Source organism: Lotus japonicus, chromosome 2 (genome assembly GCF_012489685.1).
Source record: "Lotus japonicus ecotype B-129 chromosome 2, LjGifu_v1.2".
NCBI lineage: Eukaryota > Viridiplantae > Streptophyta > Magnoliopsida > Fabales > Fabaceae > Lotus > Lotus japonicus.
Window position 1 is genome coordinate 22,293,572 of NC_080042.1, and position 26,861 is coordinate 22,320,432.

The following is a 26,861-nucleotide window of genomic DNA, read 5'->3' on the forward strand; positions in this document are numbered from 1 at the left end:
ACGCTTGAATTTAGGGTTTCGATGCAAAGAAATTAGCGTCGTCGGATTTCCGAAAAGTGAATACTATCGTGCGTAAAGTCCATGGTTCCGAAATGAAACACTGGTCGAAGGGAAAATAAAGAGAACCTTTAAATTTTCCAAGGATTTGAAATCTCACTTAATACGTTGCTCTAAAAGCGAAATTAGCCTATTCTGGACACTCTCGCCATAAGGCAGATGTGCAGACGACTCGTACTAATTCCTACAGCGACTACGCAACATTCCTCAAGCAATTCCTGAACTTTCTTCTTTCTTAATCTTTCTCAAACATCAAACTCCTGTCACGCTTACACTGATTCTACGCGTGAGTCGGAAATGAACTTGTTTGTAAATCCAGGTCTTACAATACTCCCCCCCAAAAAAAAAGTTTCGTCCTCGAAACTCAGAGTTCTGCGAAAAGTCCAGGATACAGTTCCTTAATCTTATCTTCCAATTCCCATTTAGTGTTTCCCGTATCGTTGTTCCATATCACTTTCACTAAAGCAATCTGCTTCCTGTTTGATTGTTTCAGTCTTCTATCCTCAATGCTGACCTGCGGCGTCTCACAAGACATATCATCCTTCAGCTCTATGTTGTCCGGGTCGACCACTTGTGTCGGGTCTCCATTTGAAATAATACTAGTTGGCACTCCGTGCAGTCGCACAATCTTAACCACTTGCTTCTTTACCTTCGGTCGTCCGAAATTCTTCTTAAACTTGGTACCTCTCTGTCATTTCAAAGTAAATACTCAACTTGTCCTCGTGATCTTCATCTACAGTCCAAAACTCCACTTGTCCGTTCAATAACTCCTAGACAAAATATTGCGTTGGAATCTAATAGTCCATTAACGTCACATCCAACTTCGTAACTATCATCACTCGCACCATGAAATCAATCTTCTACTTAGTCACCATTCAAATTAAAACTCGACTTGAGTCTTAATACCTTGTGCCTCACAAGACTCATTCCCTTTAACATTAACTTATCAACAACTTATAAGCTAATCTTCATCTTAATATCTAACAATCCATTATTATCATCTTCGTCCTCAAAACTTTCCTCACTCCAACCAATTTACACTTACTGAAATCCCTAACACTTCGCTTAAATCGAGACTTATCCTCTAGAAGATCAAATCATAACTATACCTCAAGGGTCTTAACTAGTCATTTTATCATCCGATCCTTCAACCTTCTGAGATTTAACTACTATCGTAACCTGCCAACACCACTAAATCTCTTATTCGTACATGATTTTCAACTCCCGAAGTCAATCTTAACCCTAGGATTCTCATTCAAAGTTCCAGCATGCATCACCGAAATCCATAGCAAAGTTCCATTCACTCTTAAACTCTACGAAACTTGTCCAAATATAAAAACCTCAAGTACTCATCTTAATACTAACACTTTTCTTCCTATAACTTGATCATCCTCCAATCAATCCAATAATTAGTCTCCCGATCAGAACTTGACAAGACTTCATGTCTCACGCGTTCGTGATCAAATCGATTGGCTTAAAATCTAAACCTTCACTAAGTTTGGACCTCTAATATCCTTTAACTCTCCAACACTTCTTAAATGAATATTCATTTCTTAAAACGACAACTCCTTCCCAAAGAAAATCAATTACTTAACACGAACTTTCCTCTCAAACCCGAGACTAATCCACGATCGATTCGGCGAAAAACAAAATCTCACCCAAAAACCCACCCAAACCCGCGGCCAAGGAGGAAGGAGGAGGAGAAGAGTTTTTCGCCGATTCTTGCCTGATCGTCCCACAGTTCGTTGCTACGCGTAGGTCTCAAGGTACTGATGCTTTTCCTTACTTCTGATCGTAAATTCTGCCGCTTTTCTCTATGCTTTTCTGTGCTCTAAGTTTTGAGCTTTTTGCAAAACTATCCAAATAACTTCATATTTTTATCTAAACTTATTCCCTGCGTGCCCCTGAGCATGTTTAGCGGATTACATTTCGCCGATTCTCGCCGAATTGCCGCCGAGTTTCAATTCTGCTCATAATACCCATTTTTGGCTAAAGTTCCAACCTTTGGGCTTAAAACCCTCGACTGAGCTTAGCGTTAGTAAGATTAGTCGTCATAATCGTCGTTGGTATCGACCCCATCTAATTTGGTTTTCGAAAATTCTGATTTTGAGTTTCCGAGCTAAAAATATTGACCAAAATACCCCTGCGACAGTTTTCGATTCGATAATTTTTCTGAAAGTTTCCTTGGCCTAGATATCGCCTAAGAATACCTAGGAATCGATTTGGATCGAAGAAAAAGTTCGGAAACCCTATTTTACATATTGGCCGAAACCTATTGCTTAGGGTACCGTGTCCAGAAATAATTTTTGGGTCTCTATGACCTGAGCCATTGCGTAGCTCTTTCGATTGTCGAAATTTTGGCGCTGGTTTCGTGTCATTCCGAGTTCTGTAGCTCGAGTTATGCTCGTTTTAGCAAACAAGGTTCTGTCGTCTATCCATGCTTAAATATTGTACTCTGAAGCTTCTTAAGCTTTGTCTAACGCTAGTTAGTATTGTTTTGACAAAATTGACTTGTTTTGATTGACTTTCGCTTCGTTTGCTCAAAGATTCGTTTGGAGGAACACTTGGAGCAGGAAAAGAGGATTGTGAAGGAGCCTTGCTTGAACACACTGGACGAGTTCGAGGTTAGGGCAACTTACTTACTAGCTATTTTTGTGTGTAGGCGTCGATAAATTCGACTTGAATATATTGTGATAGTGAGTGGAAACTCACCGTTATTAGCTAATGACCTAGAGTCGACTTGTTCGACTTATTTGTTAAATCCTGCCCAAATATTGCATGAACTGTTCTGAAAAATGTTTTCTGGAGGCTTCGGCTGACATGGGAGATTAGGATTTATCGCATTGATATGTTGATAATTGACTCGCATGCTTAATTGTTAAATGGTTAACTATAGGCTATGTGATTATTTGTTCACATGATATTTGGATTATATTGATTATATTGTGTCTTTCTATTACGCACTTGAATTGCTGACTATATTGAATATACCGTGCAATTGTGCGAATGAGTGAGGAACGTCAAGATAGTGGATAACGGGTAGTTATGCCAGACTCCTGACGAGTTTTTGGATAAAGTTTGATGGGACGAACCGAGGTTCGTACCCTATTATTGTTTTATGGATCGAGACCTTCTCAAAGGAAAATCGAGTTTGAAAATGATATTGGAAAAACCCCATTTGAATTCACGTAAGAACTTGGGTTGTTCTGTCTAAGGCAAGAAGGGCTTTTAATGAGGCATTGTGCCCGGCCAGCTTACCTGGGAACTTCTCGGGCCATTACTTGGGTGATGATGGACCTTTTGTTTTGAGACCTTCTCCAGGGAATCATTGGAATTATGGGATCTTTGAAACTAATAGGATTAGAGACGAAACTTAAACAATTTCATAATGAACCTCCATAATGTATTAAACAACCTCAAAACCCTTCATATAATGATAAAAGACTCAGACGAAAGTTTAGGGCTTGAACATAAGTGTTTTGAAAATGAGAAGTGTCGTCGGATCCAGGTTTCTGGGGAAACCATTGTGCGTTGGCACTTTGCACGATGAGCAAGTTTTATTGGTTGGCCAATCCAAGGGATAAGCCGGGGAACTAGTCAGTTCTGAGTATGTTGATACTCTTTTGCTCGTTGAGCTGTTTGTTTGGCCATCGAGATGGTGAGCCATGGTAAGTTGAAAGGTCACTGAGTGCGAGCTGCATTCTTTTGCTCGTTGAGCAGTTTGGTTGGCCATCGAGACGGTGAGCCCAAGTGACTAGGAAAGTTACCAAATGCGATTAGCACTTCTTTGTGTACCTTAGGGTGTGGTAGAAACAATGTACTCTAGCTAGACACGCGTACCTTGGTGAGGACGATTCGTTGTTTGGCTAACCATATTGCATTCATGCATACATTTCTTGGAAAGTGTGCAGCTTTCCGAAGGACGATCTCAGATCGGACTTCATTGGAGCGAGATGCTTCACAGGAGCGAGATGCTTCATAAAAGCGAGATGCTTTAGCGGAGCGAGATGCTTCGGGTCATCGTGAAGGTGACATTTTATCCGGATCATATTTTGAGCATCACATTGCATTAGCATACCACGCACTTAACTATATTCGTTGATATATTGCTTATCGAGTTTTTGAGATATTGAATGTTGAATTGTTATTAGAAATCTGATAACATGTTGTGTATATACCTTAGGGTAGACGATACAGGACTTATATGTATATATATACAACCTATATATATATACCCCTTTATTCATCACATGTTGCTTGTATTATCTATTATATTCTGTGAGTTGACCCTAGCGCCTTGGCTTTGTGTGTATGGTTGTGTTTGGGCGGTCGGCCTGCTGCCAGACGTCCAACAGCTGATTCAAGATGGTTCGTTGTTCGGGGAGGATCCTGAGCGCAATGACTACTACTGAGCCTTCGACGTGGACCCGGACTTCATGCATGATCGGATGAGGGTCGATGTTAGGAGTATATTATATGGGGGATTGTTTTCACAGCTCTGATTGTCATTTCTCATTTTGGGGCAGGGTAGGTCCCCGACTATTAGCTTTTGTGTGGTTCTCTTCCGGGAGGATCACAGGGAGTTTGTCAGGCATAGGAAGTCTTTCAAAGGCCGTTTGGGGCTGACTTATCTTCTTGAAAACTATATTCACAAAACTCATGGCTCTGACCATGGGATGTACTCATTCGCCTACGGGCACTATCTCCAATTACTTTATGTTTATTATCTTTGGGTTGAGTCTTCATTATGTTAAGTCTTCTGTTTGAAAAGAAAACGAAAAAAAATATTTACGCATTTTCCACACTATTGATTTAAAGTCACTAAAGTGGCACCACCGAAATCGGGGTGTTACAGAGGTTACTCTTTTGCTTATATGTTTAAAACTGAAATCATTAGTGCACAAGTTTCTACTACCCGTTCATTCACTCACTAAGTTATCTCATTAAAACACCAGTTTTGTACTAATTTATGTAGGTTCTCATGTGTATTTGTATTTAATACTTAGCTCAAGTGAGCTTTACTAATAAATATATATATATATATATATATATATATAGAGATATATATATATCTATATTTTAACATCGCTATCTCTTTCAATAAAATAAAATCTATGATAAGAAACTTGGGCTTAGACTACAAAAAGATTGATGCATGCCCCAACAATTGCATGTTGTTTTGGAAAGAGCATGTAAATGATGACTTATGTCATAATTGTGGAGCCTCAAGGTGGGTTGATTTTCCTGAAGTGGATCATGGCCTTAAAGAATCTAAAAAGGCTCACAAAGTTCCTATCAAAGTGCTAAGACATTTTCCTTTAATTCCGCGACTGAAAAGGCTTTTTATGTGTTCAAAGACAGCTAATTCTTTGAGGTGGCATGCAGAAGAGCGTTCAAGGGATGGCTAGTTAAGGCATCCTGCTGATGGCCAAACATGGAAAGACTTTGACTCAAAGCATCAAGAATTTGCTCCTGATACTCGTAATATGAGGCTTGGGTTGGCCAGTGATGGGTTCAATCCGTTTAGAAATATGAGCTTATCATATAGCACATGGCATGTGGTTTTAACAACATATAATTATCCTCCAGATTTGTGTTTGAAGGCAGAAAATTGGATGATGTCATTACTTATTCTTGGACCACGATCTCCTGGAAATGCAATTGATGTTTATCTACAGCCACTCATTGAGGAGCTTAAGTTGTTGTGGGATGTTGGGGTAGATACATATGATATTTCTAGAAATCAAACATTTAAATTGCATGCATCTCTTTTGTGGACTGTTAATGACTACCCTGCATATGCTATGTTATCTGGTTGGAGGACTAAAGGGAAGTTGGCCTGCCCTGCATGTAATTATGTAACTTCTTCTACTTACTTAAAACATAGCATGAAGATGTGCTATATGGGGCATAGAGTCTTTGTAGATTCAAATCATGAGTGGAGATAAAAAACAGCCGCATTAAATGGAAAGACAGAATATAGGACTGCACCTTCCTTGTTAGATGCAAGAACTATTTTAGAACACTTACAAGGCATCCCCGACGTATTAGGGAAGAATAAGAAGAGAAAGAGAGATGGTCCATGGAAGAAAAAATCTATCTTTTGGAAACTACCATATTGGAATGATATTGCTTTATGACATAACTTGGATGTAATGCATATAGAGAAGAACATATGTGATAATATACTTGGGACTCTCTTAGAGATCGAAGGGAAGAGAAAAGATCATGCAAATGCTCGTTTGGATCTACAAGACATGGGGATTAGAAAAAGGCTTCATTTAAAGGCAACAAGTGATGGTAAGAAAACTAAGCTCCCAAAAGCATGTTTCACCTTGACCAAACAAGAGAAATCTATTTTCTGTGGTGTTTTCAAGGAAGTAAAAATTCCTGATGGCCTTGCTTCCAATATTTCTAGATGTGTGCAAGTTGATGAAGGGAAAATTTATGGATACAAGAGTCATGAAGCTCATATTATACACCATCACTTATTACAAGTAGCAATCAAAGGGATATCCCCTAGTCAAGTTGCTGTCCTTTTGATTCGACTTTCTTCCTTTTTTCGGTGTTTATATCAAAAGGTTATTGAGGTCAAAACTTTAGATCATCTGGAAGTAGGGATTGCAGAAATACTTTGCCAATTTTAGCAAATCTTCCCTCCAAGTTTTTTTGACATTATGGTTCACTTACCAATTCACCTTGCAAATGATATTACATTAGGGGTACCGGTTCAATTTCGATGGATGTATTACATGGAAAGATATTTGGGTGCTTTAAAATCTATTGTTCGTAATAAGTGCTATCCGGAAGGTTCTATTGCTTAAGCATACTTGGTTAAAGAATCTCTAACATTTTGCTCAAGATATTTGTCTTGTGGTGTTGACACGGGACTGCATAGAATGACATGGAATAGTGATGAAGTCCCTTAAATTGGTCATCATATTGGGGCTAGGAAATTATTTTCTCTTGATCAGAAGTCATACAACCAAGCCCATGACTGCATCTTATTCAATTGTGATGACGTGCAGGAGTATATTAGGTACTATCACTAACTTACTAAAATATTTTATTAACACTTTTTCCCTTTTGTACTAAAAAATGGGTAATATATACTTTGTAGGGAGCATGAAGTTAATGTTCACAATCACCAAAAAAAGAAGAAAGTGAAGAAAAGCTAAAAGTCAGAGAGAAGATTTCATTCAATGGTTTGAGACACGTGTCATGAATGAGGAAATATCAGATTGGATAAAGGAGTTGTCTAGGGGAACAAATAGTATTGCTAAGAGGTATTTTGGTTGTGTTATTAATGGATACAAATTTCGTACAAGACAACGTGATGCGAGGCGAAAAACTCAAAATTGTGGTGTGACATTAGGGGCAATATCTCCAAGCTTTAAATCAGCCAAAGATGAAAATCCTGAACAAGTTTGTGTGACCTACTATGGGGCAGTATCAGATATCATAGAGTTAGATTATTATGGTCATTTGCAATATGTGTTATTCAAATGTGATTGGCTTGAGGATGAAAAAGACAAATATGGGATGACATGTGTTTATTTTAACAAAAAGTGTTACAAGAATGATCTATATGTGTTAGCAAATCAAGTGAAACAATGCTTCTTTATTGAAGATCCTTTTAACAAAAATAAGCACTATGTTTTGAAGGCAACTAACTCCAAGGGACACATTCGACATGGGAGAAAGTTTACACCCAAATGACCAAGAATTTTATTCTGGTGAAACATTTGAAAGTTCAATAAGTCCTGCTACACCAGAAGTTGATTGTGAAATTGATTTGGCTCGGGAAGATGTGCAGGCTGATATCATTGAAATGTCTTTGGGTGAACTTAATTTTCGGCAAAGTGAAAGTGATAGTGAGGCCAGTTTTAAAAGTGAAAATGAATGCTGTGATTACTCGAGTTTTGAAGATGATACATAAGACTTTATGAAGTAGCTCTAGTTTATGATTTTAACAAGAAAATAATTACTCATGTAAGAAAATAATTACTCATGGAGTTTCTTTGATGTTCCTCTTTCTTATGATTAGAACATTCAGTTCTGGAAAAAAATGTGTCATAAGAAAGCTTTTCTTGATCTACATTTTGTACTTTATCTATATCAATGGTTGATTCCTCAAGAGTTCGTTTCTTTGATGTTCCTATTTTCAGTGGAGTAAAAACAATATAAAAATAAGGTATAGTGTTAGTAATCAACATGTACATAATCTTGTAACAAGTAAGAAAATAATTACCTTCCAGTCTCTCATGCAATATATCAATTTTCTCCTTCTTAACTTGATTAAATTTCCGTGCCATGTCAATACTTGATCTTGCTCGGAACGGAAAATTGACACTTCTATTAGTAGGACTTTGACCAATATTTCTATTGATAGATCCACCAACTTTTCCACATGTTTCTCTCTTCATTTCAGATTAAAGTTATGACCTGCAAAAGATAAAAAAAAATTAACTCTCAATATATCTTCAGATCTTCAAAGCACGTATTGGTAATAGATTATGTGAGCAAGTTAGCAAGTAAGAACAAGTAAAGGAATGCAAATTGGAGACTCCTACTGAATAACTTATAGATTCAATAAAAGAGGAACACAATAGCAAGATTATATGATTCCTAACTTCACAATTCCATGCCCTTTCAACACATGGTTTTCTTACAACTTACAACTGTGAAATATAATCTGAGTAAAATCTGAATAAAGAAGCACTAGGAACCAAAAAATATTTAATGTAAAATCTGAGTACCGACAGATCTACTTCAAATACTCTCTACAATATAGACCAATCAATCATTGAAAATTAAAACCCCAATACATGCGTTCAAATACAAATACTAAAACAGCCTCAGTATATTTATGCTTTTATCATAGCTTAATTGAAATGAGTAGAAAAATTATGCTGAAACTATAATCAGATCATTCAACTTATCGAAATGAACATAGTTAAAATCATAAACTAGAGCTACTCAATAAAGTCTTCTGTATCATCTTCAAAACTCGAGTAATCACAACTTTCATTTTGACTTTTAAAACTGGCCTCACTATCAGTTTCACTTTGCCGAAAATTAAGTTCACCCAAAGACATTTCAATGATATCAGCCTGCACATCTTCCCGAGCCAAATCAATTTCACAATCAACTTCTGGTGTAGCAAGATTTATTGAACTTTCAAATGTTTCACCAGAATAAAATTCTTGGTCATTTGGGTGTTAACTTTCTCCTATCTCGAATGTGTCCCTTGGAATTGCCTTCAAAACATAGTGCTTATTTTTTTTAAAAGGATCTTCAATAAAGAAGCTTTGTTGCACTTGATTTGCTAACACATATGGATCATTCTTGTAACACTTTTTGTTAAAATAAACACATGCCATCCCATATTTGTCTTTTTCATCCTCAAACCTATCACATTTGAATAACACATATTGCAAATGACCATAATAATCTAACTCTATGATATCTGTTATTGCCTCATGGTAGGTCACACAAACTTGTTCAGGATTTTCATCTTTGGCTGATTTAAAGCTTGGAGTTATTGCCCCTAATGTCACACCACAATTTTGAGTTTTTCGCCTCGCATCACGTTGTCTTGTATGAAATCTTGTATGAAATCTGTATCCATTAATAACATAACCAAAATACCTCTTAGCAATACTATTTAGTCCCCTAGACAACTCCTTTATCCAATCTGATATTTCCTCATTCATGACACGTGTCTCAAACCATTGAATGAAATCTTCTCTCTGACTTTTAGCTTTTCTCTACTTTCTTGTTCTTTTGTTGATTGTGAACATTAACTTCATGCGCCCTACAAAGTATATATTACCCATTTTTCAGTACAAAAGGGAAAAAGTAATAATAAAATATTTTAGTAAGTTAGTGATAGTACCTATTATACTCCTGCACTTCATCAAAGTTGAATAAGATGCACCCATGGGCTTGGTTGTATGACTTCTGATCAAGAGAAAATAATTTCCTATCCCCAATATGATGACCAATGTAAGGGACTTCATCACTATTCCGTGTCAATCTATTCATTCCCGTGTCAACACCACTAGACAAATATCTTGAGTAAAATGTTACAGATTCTTTAACCAAGTATGGTTCAGAAATAGAACCTTCTGCATAGCACTTTTTACGAACAAAAGATTTTAAATCACCCAAATATCTTTGCATTTAATACATCCATCGAAATTGAACCGGTCCCCCCTAATTTATAAGTGATCCATTATGTCAAAAAACTTGGAGGGAAGATTTTCTCCAATTGGCAAAGTATTTCTGCAATCTCTACTTCCATATGGTCTAAAGTTTTGACCTCAATAACCTTTTGACATAAACACCGAAAAAAGGAAGAAAGTCGAATCAAAGGGACATCAACTTAACTAGGGGATATCCCTTTGATTGCTACTTGTAATAAGTGATGAAGTATAATATGAGCATTATGACTCTTGTATCCATAAATTTTCCCTTCATCAACTTGCACACATCTGGAAATATTGGAAGCAAGACCATCAGGAAGTTTTACTTCCTTGAAAACACCACATAAAATAAATTTCTCTTGTTTGGTCAAGGTGAAACATGCTTTTGGGAGCTTAGTTTTCTTACCATCACTTGTTGCCTTTAAATGAAGCCTTTTTCTAATCCCCATGTTTAGTAGATCTAAACGAGCATTTGCATGATCTTTTCTCTTCCTTTCGATCTCTAAGAGAGTCCCTAGTATATTATCACATATGAGTGGCTCTACCCCAACATCCCACAACAACTTAAGCTCCTCAATGAGTGGTTGTAGATAGACATCAATTGCAATTACAGGAGATCGTGGTCCAGGAATAAATAATGACATCATACCATGTGCTATATGATAAGCTCATATTTCCAAATGGATTTAACTCATCACTGGCCAACCCAAGCCTAATATTACGAGTATCACGAGCAAATTCTTGATGCTTTGAGTCAAAGTCTTTCCATGTTTGGCCATCAGCAGGATGCCTTAACTTGCCATCCCTTGGATGCTCTTCTGCATTACACCTCAAAGAATTAGTTGTCTTTGAACACATAAAAAGCCTTTTCAGCCATGGAATTAAAGGAAAATGTCTTAGCACTTTGATAGGAACTTTGTGAGCCTTCTTAGATTCTTCAAGGCCATGATCCACTTCAGGAAAAATTAACCCACCTTGAGGCTCCACAATTATGACATAAGTCATCATTTACATGCTCTTTCCAAAACAACATGCAATTGTTGGGGCATGCATCAATCTTTTTGTACTCTAAGTGTGAGACCTAAGTTTTTAAGCTTAGAATAAATTAATTAAATTTGTAACACCCCGATTTCCGGGTGTCACTTTAGTAACTCAAAAATAAAACAAAGCGGAAAAACAGGTATTTTTTTCGTTTTCTTTTTTTTTTTAAATAAAAATACTTGTCGAAATAAAGACTCAACCCATTCGCGATTAACAGTGACTAATATACAATAAAAGCACAACCCTCGCTGCAACCCAAAATCATCGTCACGAGTGTCCTCAAGTGACGGAAAGTAACATCAAGTAACTGAAAGTGGGGCCCGCAGGAAAACAAGTGCGACCCATAGCTAGAGTCATAAGTTTTATAAATATAGTCCTCCAAGAAAGTAAGTCAGCCCAAAACGGCCTCCAAAGACCTCCTACGTCCGACAAACTCCCTGTGATCCTCATGGAAGAGAACCACACAAAAGCTAATAGTCGGGGACCTACCCTGCCCCAAAATAAGAAATGAAAATCAGAGCTATGACACTAACACCCAACCTTAGTAGGCTTTAAACACCCATACCCTATACTTCCATCATCGACCGTCATCTGGTCTTGCATTCAGTCCGGGTCCTCGTCGAAACTTCAGTAATGATCATTACGCTCCTGGTTCTCCCCGAGTGACGAATCATCACGAACCAGCTGTCGAACCTCTAGCACCAGGCCGACCGCCCAAACACAGACATACAAACAAAGGCAAGGTGCTAGGGTCAACTTACTGTATACAATAGATATACAACCAACATTTGAAGAATAAGGGGGTATATATATATATATGTTGTATATATACGTATAACTTATGTATTGCCTACCCTAAGGTATATACATAGCATATTTATCAACATCAAATCATCAAGATATATAACGATGTTTATCGACATCAAATCACAAATGACAATTGAATCTTCAACACATCAACAAATATAGTTAGGTGCATGGCGTGCCAATGCAATGCCATGCTCAAAAGATGATTCGGATAAAATGTCACCATCTCGATGGATGGGACGAGCCAAGCATCTCGCTCCGCTAAAGCATCTCGCTTTTATGAAGCATCTCGCTCCTGTGAAGCAGCACGCTCCTGTGAAGCATCTCGCTCCAATGAAGTATCTCGCTCCGATGAAGTCCGATCTAAGATCGTCCTTCAGAAAGCAGCACACTTTCCAAGAAATGTATGCATGAATGCAATATGGTTAGCCAAACAACGAAACGTCCTCACCAAGGTACGCGTGTCTAGCTAGAGTACATTGTCTCTATAATACCCTAAGATAAACAAAGAAGTTCTAGTCGCACTTGGTAACTTTCCTAGTCACTTTGGCTCACCGTCTCGATGGCCAACCAAACTGCTCCACGAGCAAAAGAATGCATCTCACACTCAGTGACCTTTCAAGTTACCCTGGCTCACCATCTCGATGGCCAAACAACTCATCAACGATTAGAGAGAATGCTGCTCGCATTCTGTGACTTCTCGTCACAACAGCTCATCCTCTTGAAGACTGAACCAAATGCTCAAGGAGCAAGGAGTGTCATCCGCACTCAGTGACTGTCCCAGTCACAACGCTAGGATCGCCGACACTTCCCGTTTTCAAACTTATTTCAGATCCTAAGCCTTTTCCAAGAAATTGTTATTACTATTTGAAGATGTTCTATCTTTGGTTAATGCATTATGAATTTCATTTATGAAGTCAAGTTTCGTTTCCCTTTTGTTCCAAAACTCTATAAGTAAAAAGATCCCAATAAACCCAAGTAATTCCCCGGGAAGGTCTCGATCCTACAATGACTATGGCTTAGACCTCCGGTCAAAGCCCGCCTAACATTTCCCAAACCTTGTCATTAGCATGGCATAACATCACGTTTTCCCCACACTCCGAAATCATATAATCAAGTACTATCTCAAATCAGTACAATTCAATAGAGCATATGCAAAACATCATAAACTCAGCAGAAATAATGGCATATAGCTCAGTTCAATAACAATATCAATATAACAATAATTCAGTGCGGAAATCATAAGACGGAAACCAGTAAACGGCCGAAGCCTCTCAGAAAACGGAGACACACGTCTCATATAAGTTCACTCGGCCGAAGCCTCCAGAAAACATTTTCCAGTTCAAAGCGATAAACAACATTCAATGCAATCTTCAATATCAAGCAGTATTCAAGTCGAAGTTATCGACGCCTACAATACAAATAACTAGTAAGTAAGTTGCCCTAACCTCGAGTTGTTCTAGTCTCGCGGTGCAGGTCTCCCTCACAAGCTTGTTCAGTCAACCCCAAAGTTTCCACAATTGAACCTTTGAGCAAACAAAGCAATAATGAATCAAAACAAGTCGATACAGTCGAAACAATCCTAACTAATGTTCGACAAAGCTCAAGAAGCTTCAGAGTACAACATTTAGGCACGAATGGAAGACTTTCCCCGAATGGATGAGTTTTGACTCGATTCAAGTTTTGTACAAAAACACTTCATTCGCTAAAACGTGCATAACTCGAGCTACTGAACTCGGAATGACACGAAACCAAAGCCAAAATTTCGGCGACTCGAAGGGCTACAGTAAGCATAAGGCCAACCTTGCCCAGATTTGAGTTTCCTCACTGTCCTAACACAAATAGGTCTCGGCCACTCTCCAATTTAGCATTTCGACGCTTTTTTTTCGATCTAATTTAATTCCTAGGTAGTTTTAGGGTAAAACTAGGGTAAAGAAACTGTCGGAAAAATTTTAGAATGAGCGGGTCGATATACGACTAGTTAGGGGCACTTTGGTCCAAAATTAAGGTTCAAAAACTCAAAGTTGAAACTTTGAAAAACAAATTTGATGGGGTCGTTCACAACGACATTTGTAGCAACTAATCCTAAGGGCACTAAGTCGGATTGTGGCTTTTCGAAGATAAAGTTTCAATATGTGCGTAAATGGGTTTTTACACCGTTTTTCAGATCTTTGGCGACTCGATCGAAATCGGTGCGCATCGGCGAATGATTTAGCTTGCTGGGCAACTATAGAAGGTAGTTCAAAAGAAAAATCGGGAAAATCGAACAATTTTACGAAAAGCTCGAAACTTTGAGCTCAGAAAGAGATAAAGAAACGCGATAAAAAGAATGATCAAAGGTAAGAATAAGCAAGAGTACCTCGATGTCGCGAAGTAGCGACGAACAACACGAAGATCGGTCAAGAAACGGCGAAGTTCTCTCCTCTCCTTCCTCTCCTCAAGCTCGCGGCCTCAAATGGTGGGAATGGGAGATATTTTTTGTTTTTCTTCTATTTATAGGAGAGTGAAATCGCGGGAAAATGAATATTTCGCGATTTCGATTTTTGCAGCACGTTCATCTGTGAATTCTAACCGAGATTCTGGCGAAAGAATTCCAGAACTCAAAACAAGTCTCTTGAATTTGAAGAAAACGATCCAAAAGCGGTGTAAGTTAAATTGCCCCGAAAAACTACTTTTTGCTGTGAAAGTCGGATGACAAAACTTTGTTCTGAAGAAGGATTGGAAACGTCGAAACAAATGTGGCCGCCCGGATGGAAATTTTGTTAGAAGTTCCGAATAGAAAAAGTCTTCATTCAGCGTTTGAATTTAGAGTTTTTAAAGGATAGAATTGAGCGTCGTCGGACTTCCGAGAAGTGAAACCTACCGTGCGTACAGTCCAGAGTTTCGAAATGAAGCGCGAGTCGAGGGAAAAATAAAGAGAACTTATTATTTTTCCAAGGATTTTGAATTTCGATTAAACAGTGCTTTAAGAGCGGAAATAGCATTTTTCGGACACTCTCGACCTTAGTCGGGTGTGGAAATGACTTGTTCTAACTCTTATACTGAACATAGTACTATCCTCAAGCAATTTCCTGAATGTTATTCTTCATCAAGTCGTCCAAAACAGCATTATCCTTTACAAGGTCATTTTGCGGTTAAACCGGTTCTACTCTTGAGTTGGAAAATAATTAAAATAATTATTTAAATCCAAGTCTGAAATTTGGGTCTTACAAAATTCATATTCACGATTAGGTTTCGATGTATCGTGAAGGAGACCTGAACAAGTGTTTACCAAATGGAATAAATTTATGAAGAAGAAAGTTCAGGGAAAGACTAAGAATAGTATTAAAGTCGATATAAGTTATAGCGCGAGTCTTATTCGCTTACGCCTAGGGCAAGAGCGTTAGTAAACGATTAATTTACCCTTAAGAGCACTATAGAAACTAATTCCAAAAATCTTCAGAGAAATGTTAGAATTTCTCTTAATCCTTTCCATGACAGGCGTTTCGATCCGAAACCCTGGAATGTACGAACGTCCGAATCTAATTCTCGGAAGTTTGCCGAAACTGAATCTCTGATAGCTCAAGAACCTTAAAATAAACCGACGATGAAGACTTTTTCTATTTGGAGCTTCAAATAAAGATTTCACACGCATACACCTATTTCTCTTGATATTTCTAATCTTTCTCCAGAACGAAGTTTTCTCATCCGACATCAACGGCAAAAGTAGTTTTTCGGGTTAAAACGATTCACACCGACTTTGGATCGTTTGCCTTAATTCTGAGAAACCTGTTTCGAGTTCTGGAATTCTGTCGCCAGAACCTATCTTAGAATTCACAGAGGAACGCACAGGAAAAATCGGAATCGCAAAATTTTCATTTTTCCGCATTTTCTCTCACCTATAAATAGGTGAGAAAATCAAAAACTCAAACCCATAACCCCATTTTTGGCCGCGAGTTTGGAGGAGAGAAAGGGAGGAGAGCTTTTCGCCGATTCTTGCCTAATCGTTGCACCGTTCGTTGCTACGCGTAGATCTCGAGGTATAGATGCTATTCCTTACTTCTGATCGTCAATTCTGTCGCTTTTCTCTATGTCTTTCTGTGCTCAAAGTTTTGAGCTTTTTGTAAAACTGTCCAAATAACTCGATTTCTCTGTCTAAACTTATTCCGTGCGTGCCCAAGAGCATGTTTAGCGGATTACATTTTGCCGAATCTCGCCGAATTGCCGTCGAGTTCAATTCTGCTCGAAATACCCATTTTTTGGCCAAAGCTTCGTCCTTTAGACTTAAAACTCTCTACTGAGCTTAGCGCTAGTAGGATTAATTGTCATAAACGTCGTTGGTGACGTCCCCATCTAATTTGTTTTTCGAAATTCCAATTTTGAAATTCCGAGCTAAAAACACTGATCAAAATACCCGTGCGTCAGTTTTCGATCCGATAATTTTTTCGAGCTTTAATTCGCCTTAGTTACGACTAATGATAACCTAGGAACCAAGTTTGAACGAAGAAAAAGCGACGCGCACAATTAGTGTGTGTGGCCGAGAGCACCCTCAATGGGGGGGGGGAATTTCTCTTTTCGAAAACTCATCTTATCGCGTTAGATTATCGTACTTCGGAGTTATGATGCTTCGTGTAACTTTAGTAACTATTGTCTGCTGAGTTTCTGACTGATTGTGATTGAATTCTGTGGTTTTCGCTCTAAGGTTCGTTTGAGGAATCCCAAGGAGCGGAAGGAGGAGATTGTAAAGGAACGCTGCAGGATCACGCTGCAGGGGCTACAGGTGAGGGGAACTTACCTTGCTAGCTAATGTTTTAGGCGTCGACCAATTCAACTTAATTTATTGTTTATGCACTTGATTGTTGATTGACTGGGAAATGTTTTATGGAGGCTTCGGCCGAGTAAACTAATTGAGACGTGTGTCTCCGTTTTCTGAGGCTTCGGCTGACATTGTCAATTGGGATTTACTTATCGTTTTGATTGTTGTTGATTGATTCACATGCTATGTGCTATATGGTTAATCATAGGATGTGTTGATATATGTGTTTTATGATTTGACTGTTGTTATGTTGAATATTGAACTGAGCTATATGCCATTATTTCTGCTGAGTTTATGATGTTTTGCATATGCTTTATTGAATTGTACTTGTAAGACCCGAATTTGCAGAACTGGATTTAATGTTTAATTTTCAACTCACGCGTAGGACCGGTGTAAGCGTGACAGGAGTTTACAGTTTGGGAAAGTTTAATGAAGAAGAAAGTTCAGGAATTGCTTCAGGATAGTACCATAGTCGTTTTAGGAGTTAGTGCGAGTCGTGTGCACACCCGCCTTATGGCGAGAGTGTCCAGAATAGGCTAATTCCGCTCTTAAAGCAACGTTTAAGTGAAATTTCAAATCCTTGGAAAAATAAGAAGTTCTCTTTATTTTTCCTTCGACCAGTGTTTCATTTCAGAACCCTGGACTGTACGCACGATAGGTTTCACTTCTCGGAAGTCCAACGACGCTAAATTCTTTTCTTTAAAAACTCTAAATTCCGACGCTGAATGAAGATTTTTTCTATTCGGAACTTCTAACAGAGTTTCCATCCGCGTTGCCAGATTTCTTTCGACGTTTCCAATCTTTCTTCAGAACGAAGTTTTGACATCCGACTTTCACAGCAAAAAGTAGTTTTTCGGGGCAAATTAACTTACACCGGTTTTGGATCGTTTTTCTCAAATTCAAGAGACTTGTTTTGAGTTCTGGAATTCTGTCGCCAGAATCTCGCTTAGAATTCACCGACTAACCTGCTGCAAAAATCGGAATCGCGAAATATTCTTTTTCCCGCGATTTCACTCTCCTATAAATAGTAAAAAAATCACAAATATCTCCCATTCATCACCTTGAGGCCGCGAGTTTGGAGGAGAAAGGAGAGGAGAGGAACTTCGTCGTTTCTTGACCGATTTTCGAGCTGTTTGTCTCTATTTCACGGCACAGAGGTAACTTACTTGATTCTTACCTTTGATCATTCTTTTTATCGTTTCTTTATCTCTTTCTGAGCTCAAAGTTTCGAGCTTTTCGTAAAACTTTTCGATTTTCCCGATTTTTTCTTTGGAACTACCTTCTATACTTACCCAACAACCTAGAACACTCGCCGTTGTGCGCCGATTTCGATCGAGTCGCCGAGGATCTGAAAAACTGTATAAAAACCCTTTTGCGCACATATTGAAACTTTATTGTCGAAAAGCCACAATCCGACTTAGTGCCTTTAGGATTAGTTGCTACAAATGCCGTTGTGAACGTTCCTATCAAATTTGTTTTCCGAAGTTTTAACTTTGAGTTTTTGAGCTTTAATTTTGTATACTTAGACTTTCCCCGGGATTACACTTGGTGGGATTTTGGCAAACTTAGAATGAATAGAATTTTGGAAACTAGAGACCTTAGAGAACTTAGTCTTCAAGAATTAAACTCATAACTTGACTAATTCAATTCGAAACGTTTTCATTAACGAATAAACCATAGAGAATATAACGGGAAAATGATTTGCGAAAGACGGGGAAAAGTCGACATTGTCGTGAGTTCTTGAGAATCGTTGGACACCACGGGGGAAGAGCCACGGTGACGTGAGGAAGTCACCGAGTACTTTGGTACTCTTGTTGTTGGAGTTTATGTCGTAGGGTCGACATTAAACTCTCGAGTTTTGGAATTGAGGTTTAAGCTAAACACTTGCGTTGTGAGGACGATTCGATGTTTGGCTAACCATATTGCATCATGCATACATTCGAGGTTGGTACAGTCGAAAGATTGGGCCTCGGTGAAGTTGGGATGGCTTCACGAAGGTTGGGACGACCTTCATCGGAGAACACTTGGGTGTATCTTCGGCATAGCGGGCAGAGTGGTACGACCTAGGGTGGTTGGGACTGATCTGATTATGCATGGGTTGTAAGCGACACCCGAGCAGAGTTGTCGACACTAGGCCGGTGTAGGGAAGACTCGTTGGTGCCCATCCCAAACAACTATCCGAATCATATTGAATTGCATTTCACGCATACATTCACCCTGACTGGAATTGTATGCTGTTTGGAATTATCGAATTACTGTTAGAGCCGATAACATGCTAGGAATATATTTATATATATATACCTAAACATATATATCTATACCCCAATCACATGTTGTCTGCATAATTACTCTATTCCGTGAGTTGACCCTAGCGCCTTGGCTTTGGTTTCATGTTTGTGTTTGGGCGGTCGGCCTGCTGCCAAATGTCGATGGCGGACTGGTTTTCGATGGTCTCTCCCTCGGGGGGGATCAGGTTTGAGCTGGTTGACCGACATGCCCCCACCGCTTGGGTGATCGATCCTGTGGATCATCGGGCGATTTGAGACCCAAGTTTTTAAGCTCAGAATAAATTAGTTAAATTCATATTCACGATTAGGTTTCGATGTAACGTGAAGGAAGATAATTCAGGAAAAGACTAAGGATAATATTCGAATCGACGAAACTTATAGCGTGAGTCTTATTCGCTTACGCCTAGGACAAGAACCTTAGGAATCGATTAATTTAACCCTTGGAACACTATAGGAATAAATTCCAAAGACCTTCAAAAGGAATATAAGAATTTCTCTTATTCATTTTCATGACAAGCGTTTCGACACGAAACCCTGGGTTGTACAAACGTCAAATTCCAATACTCGGATGTTTGCCGAAACTAAATCACTGATAGTTCAAGAAACCTAAAATCAACGGACGATGAAGACTTTTTCTATTCGGAGCTTCAAACGAAGATTCCACACGCGTACACCCATTTCTCTTGATGTTTCCAATCTTTCTTCAGAAGGAAGTTTTCTCATCCGACAACCCTTGCAAAAAGTAGTTTTTCGGGTAAAATCGATTTACACCGACTTTGGATCGTTTGATTTAATTCCAAGAAACCTGTTTTGAGTTCTGGAATTCTGTCGCCAGAACCTGTCTTAGAATTCACAGAGGAATGCGCAGGAAAAATCGGAATCGCGAAATAATCATTTTCCCGCATTTTCCCTGTCCTATAAATAGGTGGAAAAATGGAAAAAAAATCAAAAACCCCACCATTGCCATTGGAGAGGCCGCGATTTTTGCCGTTTCTTGCCTGATCGTCTCACTGACAGTTGCTACGCGTAGACATCGAGGTATAGTTGCTATTCCATGCTTCTGATCGTCAATTCCGTCGTTTTTCTCTATGTTTTTCTGTGCTCAAAGTTTTGAGCTTTTTGTAAAACTGTCCAAATAACTTGATTTCAGTGTCTAAACTTATTGCCTACATGCCATAGAGCATGAATATCCGGTTGTTTTCTGCTGAATCTCGCCGAAATGCCGCCAAATTCCAATTCTGCTTGAAAAACCCATTTTGAGCCGAAGTTTCGTTCTTTCGGTTTAAAACTCTCGACTTAGCTTAGTGTCAGTAGGATTAGTTGTCATAAACGTCGTTGGTGACGTCCCCATCAAATTTGTTTTTAGAAATTCCAATTTTGAAATTCTGAGCTAAAAATATTGACCAAAATACCCCTGCGACAGTTTTCGACCCGATAATTTTTCTGAGAGTTTCCCTGGCCTAGATATCGCCTAAGAATACCTAGGAATTAAATTAGATCGAAGAAAAAGTTCGGGAAGCACTATTTTGATAGTGGCCGAAACTTATATGCCATGGTACCGTGTCCAAAAATAATTTTTGGGTCTGTATGACCTGAGTTATAGCGTAGCTCTCTCCGTTGTCGAAATTTTGGCTTTGGTTTCGTGTCATTTCGAGTTCCGTAGCTCGAGTTATGCACGTTTTAGCGAATAAAGTGTTTTTGTACAAAACTTGAATCGAGTCAAAACTCATCCATTCGGGGGAAGCCCTTCCATTCTTGCCTAAGTGTTGTACTCTGAAGCTTCTTGAGCTTTGTCGGACATTAGTTAGGATTGTTTCGACTGTATCGACTTGTGTTGATTCAATATTGCTTTGTTTGCTCAAAGGTTCAATTGTGGAAACTTTGGGGTTGACTGAATAAGCTTGTGAGGGAGACCTACACCGCGAGACTGGAACAACTCGAGGTTAGGGCAACTTACTTACTAGCTATTTGTATTGTAGGCGTCGATAACTTCGACTTGAATATTGCTTGATATTGAATATTGCTTGGATATTGTTTATCGCTTTGAATTGGAAAATGTTTTCTGGAGGCTTCGGCCGAGTGAACTTATATGAGACGTGTGTCTCCGTTTTCTGAGAGGCTTCGGCCGTTTACTGGTTTCTGTCTTATGATTTCCGCACCATATTATTATTGCATCGCTCTTTAGAGCTGAATATTGTTGAATTGATATCGAATTGTGCGTGTTGACGCGATTGCGGAGCGTAGGACATTTGAGTTGATTTTGTTGATCTTTCGGGTTGAGAGGAAACCCTAGGCAGGTCTTGACTTGAGGTCTGAGATCTAGCCCTCTTTGAACACTTAGACTTTTCCCGGGGATTATATTTGGGGAATTTGGGAAACTTTGAATAGTCGGAATTTGGAACTTGAGAACTTATGGAACTTGGATTTCGATGATAAACCTCATAACTTGATTAACTCAACTTGAAATGCTTTGATTAATTAACGAGACCTTTAGGAAAATTTAAGAGTTGGAAATGATTGTGAAAAACGGGAAATAGTCGAAAAGCCTTGAACGTGAGATGATTTGATGGTCGTCACGGGGATGAACCATAGTGACCATGGAAATGTCACTGAGTGCAATATGTACTCCGGCTTTTCACAGCCTAGTCGCAAAGACGACTTTGACCTTCAGGTCATTTTAAATTGAGATTTGTGGTTAAACTCGTACATGTGAGGACGATTCGATGTTTGGTTAACCATATTGCATTGTGCATACGTTTGGGGTTTGGGACGGTCAAAAGACTGGGCCTTCACGAGGAACACCAAGAGTGTATCTTCGACTTTGCGGCGCGAATCCGTATGTCCAAACCCGACGGGTTGGGCCGATTCGGCAATAATTGTTGACACGCGCGGATCCGTATATTCAATCCGATGGATTGGATCGATTCGGCGGTAGTCACTCAGGCACGCGTGAGTACGGTATATTCAATCCGATGAATTGGATCGATTCAGCGATCGCCAGTTTAACTCGCGTGAATCCGTATGTTCAATACGATGAATTGGATCGATTCAGCGACAACATTTCGACTCGCGCAGATCCGTATGTTCAATCCGATGGATTGGATCGATTCAGCGACAACATTTCGACTCGCGCGGATCCGTATGTTCAATCCGATGGATTGGATCGATTCGGCGATAGTCATTGGACGCGCGCAACGTCCGTATGTTCGACTCTTTTGAGTGAATCGACTTGGCGTTGTCATTTGTTGCGTGTGCGAGTCCGTATATTCAACATGATGGGTTGGATCGACTTGAAATGCCTAATTGTGGGAGTTGCGTGTGCGAGTCCGTATTTTCAACCCGATGGGTTGGATCGACTTGACATGCCTATTTGTTGGGATTATCTTTTGAGTTGACATTGCATGCATACATGCACCCTTATTGAATTGTTGAGTAATTGTTTATTGAACTGTTGAGATAGCAGATATCGAATTGTTTATTAGAGCCTTGATAACATGCTAAGTATATACCTTAAGATAGGCAACTAAGAACCTATATAAGTATATACCCCCTTTATCACATGTTGTTTGTATATCTATTGTATTCAGTGAGTTGACCCTAGCGCCTTGGCTTTGGTTGCATGTTTGTGTTTGGGCGGTCGGCCTGCTGTTGGTCAATCCGCAAGTGTACGGAATTCACCCAGTTTTAATTTATCGAACCACAGGGAATTGGAATGTGAATTCAGTTTAAGCCTCGAGTTCACGGTAAGAAAGCAAGTAAAATTCAGTTTTAAGGTTGATTGTTTAGGTAACTAATTAACAAGCAATTGAAATATAAGTGTGTGAGAACAATGGTGAGCATGCCATGGGTTCTTGCTTGACTAATTCAGTTCTAATCAACCTATTCTATCCACAAAACTCTGAGTCTCTCCTTGATGTTCTAGCCTAATCAATCATCTATCGATGCCTCGCATAGACAATCCTCTCAAGCCAAAAGATAGGCACAATTCCTTGATAACCTAACATTTGCTAAAGGCATTAAGCATGCAATTCAGGCCAACAAACCCCAACCCTTCCTCTATTCCTAGTAGCAAGTATAGAAGAGCTAATCCCACAACAAGTCCCTAATCTATAACAAACTTCCGTTCTACTATAGAAAAGCATAAAGCTAGCACATGTTCTAACTTGAAACATAAAGCATGGATATGGGATTCAAGGGTTTACTCAGAGGAATCATGAATAGAAATAGGAATTAGGATTAAAACATCATAAGTCTTACAAAGAACCCAAAGCAAAAGGGATTTAGCCAAACATGGCTATGAAATCCATACAAGAAGATAAAGATGAAACCTGAAACATAGGGCTTAGAGAAAGCTCCTTAAGCTCCAGAACTCAAACCCTCTCTTCTAACTTATGAAAATATGATAAAATGAAAAAAAAGTTCCAAGAGAAATGTCTGAAATCCAATTTATAGGCAAAACATGCGAGTCTGGGCGCTCAGGCGCCAATTCAAAGCGCCTGAGCGCCAATTCCAGCTGAAAATATGCTCTCTGGAAGGTTCCCAGCGCCTAGGCGCCAATTCCAGAAGGCTCAAAAAAATATAACTAGCGCCTAGGCGCCAATTCCCAGCGCCTAGGCGCTCCAAGCTCGCTGGAAAGACTTTTTAGCTCCTTTGTAACTCCTCTTCAAGCCTCTTTAACCCCTCCTTCAATTCCATGCTTCTTGGCCTTCCTTCTCCTTCAGTTTCAGACCTGGTAACTTAGGCACAAAGTAAAAGAGATATCTAGAAGCTTCAAAGAGTTAATTAGCAAGGAGAACCTTCACTTAAAATAGAAAAGATATGCAAGTCCTCTAGCTAATCAAAATGCATGAAAGGTCCTTATAAAACTACAAAAATACAAAAACAAAATAAAAACACAAAGAAAGACAAAAATGCATGACAATGCATGAAACACTACATGAGACTCAACAAAAAAGACACAAAACTAACTAAGAAATGACCCTGAAAACACTACTAAACTAGGGTCATCACCTGCTGCCAGGCGTCCGTCAGACGATTCGTGATGATTCGTCACTCGAGGAGGACCAGGAGCGTGATGACTATTACTGAAGCTTTCAACGAGGAACCGGACTGAATGTATGACCAGATGAGGGTCGATGATGGAAGTATAGGGTATGGGTGTTTAGAGCCTACTAAGGTTGGGTGTTAGTGTCATAGCTCTGATTCGTCATTTGTACTTTTGGGACAAGGTAGTTTCCGACAGATTGCTTTTCGGTGTGGTTCTCCGTTGATGGGAATCGCACGGAGTAGTCGGACGTAGGAAGTCTTTTTGGAGGCCGTTTTGGGCTGACTTACTTTCTTGCAAGACTGTATTTATAAAACTCATGACTCTATCTATGGGTCGCACTTGTTTGCCGTTGGGCAATACCTATAGTTACTTGATGTTACTTTCCGTCACTTGAGGACACTCGTGACGATGTTTTTAGTTGCAGCGAGGGCTGTGCTTGTATTGTATATTAATCGTTGTTAATCGCGATTGGGTTGAGTCTTTATTTCGACAAGTCTTTTTATTTAAACAAAACGAAAAAAAAATACCTGCTTTTCCGCTTTATTTTATTTTCGAGTTACTAAAGTGACGCCAGCGAAATCGGGGTGTTACATTGTGGTATCAGAGCTTGTCGAGTCTTTGGGGAGTCTTTGGGGAATAGGTCTTCTATGCTAGGTTGTGTGACTCTGCAAAGAGTAAAACCTTGATTGTCTGCAAGCGATTTTCGCTTTAATTGATTGAAGTTGCTACCTAATCATATTGTATAGCTATGTATAATACTATCTTATTGTAAGACCCAAGTTTTTAAGCTTAGAATAAGTGGAAGAGATTTCCATTTACGATTAGGCTTGACGTATCGCGAAGGAAAAACCTGAACAAGAGTTTAACGAAAGGAGTAAATTTATGAAGGAGAAAGTTCAGGAAAAGTCTAAGGATTGCATCAAAATCGATAAAAGGTATAGCACGATCGATATACGCTTAAACCTAGGGCAGAAACCCTAGTAAATAGCTAGTTTACGCGTAAAGTCACGATGGAAGCTAATTCCAAAAATCTTCAGAGAAATGTTAGAATTCCTCTTAATCCATATATCACAATTGTTTCGAGGCGAAACCCTAGAATCTACGAACGTCCGATTCCAATCCTCGGAAGTTTGCCGAAACTAAAACCCTGATAGTTCAAGAACCCTAGAATCAACCGACGATGAAGACTTTTTCTATTCGGAACTTCAGATGAAGATTCTACACGCGTACACCCATTTCTCTTGATGATTTCAATCTTTCTTCAGAAGAAAGTTTTCTATTCCGACATTCGATGCAAAAAGTAACTTATCGGGTAAAATAGTTTTACACCGACTTTGCATTAGTCGCCTAAAGTACAAGGGAACCTCTTTTTAGTTTTGGAATTCTTTCACCAAAACGTATCTTAGAATTCACGGAGAATGAAGCCGGAAAAATCAGAATCGCGAAACTTTCATTTTCCCGCGTTTTTCCATCCTCTATATAGCAAGCCTCGAAAACCAAAAATCATGCTGATATTTCTTTGAAGAATTAGAAGATTCAGCGGGGTGAATATCGTGTCTAAAATACGTTGGAATCAGTAGGAAGAAATCGGGATCGCTCTTATAATTTTATCTTAACTCTATGAGTTAAATCCTCCGATATCTAAACAAAACTGTACCGGTTTACAAAATATCTATTCATTCTTATCCAATCTCTGATAAATATCTATTCAACCTTATCCAATCTTTGATAAATATCTGTTCATACTTATCCAATCTCTGATAAATATCTATTCAACCTTATCCAATCTTTGATAAATATCTGTTCATACTTATCCAATCTTGATAAATATCTATTCATACTTATCCGATCTTTGATAAATATCTTCCATTTCATTCCCTATAAATATGTGAAGCTTGAAACAAAAACCTCACAAACACACACACACACACAATCCGCGGCTTGGAGAGAAGAGGGAGGAGGAGAGCTTTTCTTCATTTCTTGCTTGATCGTTGATTCAACAGTTGCTACTTGAAGGTATCGAGGTATAGTCGCTAATCCTTACCTCTGATCGTCGTTTCCATAGCTTTTCTCTATGCTTTTCTGTGCTCTAAGTTTTGAGCTTTTTGCAAAACTATCCAAATAACTTCATCTTTCTATCTAAACTTATTCCCTGCGTGCCCCTGAGCATGTTTAGCGGATTACATTTTGCCGATTCTCGCCGAATTGCTGCCGAGTTTCAATTCTACTCATAATACCCATTTTTGGCTAAAGTTCCAACCTTTGGGCTTAAAACCCTCGACTGAGCTTAGCGTTAGTAAGATTAGTCGTCATAATCGTCGTTAGTATCAACCCCATCTAATTTGTTTTTCGAAACTCTGATTTTGAAATTCTGAGCTGAAAATAATGACCAAAATACCTCTGCGACAGTTTTCGATCCGATAATTTTTCCGAGTTTAGATTCACCTTAGTTACGACTAATAATAACCTAGGAACCAAGTTTGATCGAAGAAAAATCGACACACACAATTACCATGTGTGGCCGTGAGCTACCCTAGGAGGAGGAAGAAAATTCTTTTTCGAAAACTTGTCCTTTCGCGCTAGATTATCGTACCTCGGAGTATATGCTACTTCGTATA

The 26,861-nt window shown here is 39.0% G+C and overlaps 1 long non-coding RNA gene across 1 annotated transcript; it reads left to right on the forward strand.

Moving 5' to 3' along the window:
• Positions 1-5,135: 5,135 nt before the first annotated feature.
• LOC130737786 (uncharacterized) lies at positions 5,136-8,205 on the forward strand. Its single transcript, XR_009018944.1, has 2 exons — positions 5,136-7,096; positions 7,178-8,205. It is a non-coding gene; the product is annotated as an uncharacterized LOC130737786 (long non-coding RNA).
• The last annotated feature ends 18,656 nt before the right edge of the window (positions 8,206-26,861 follow it).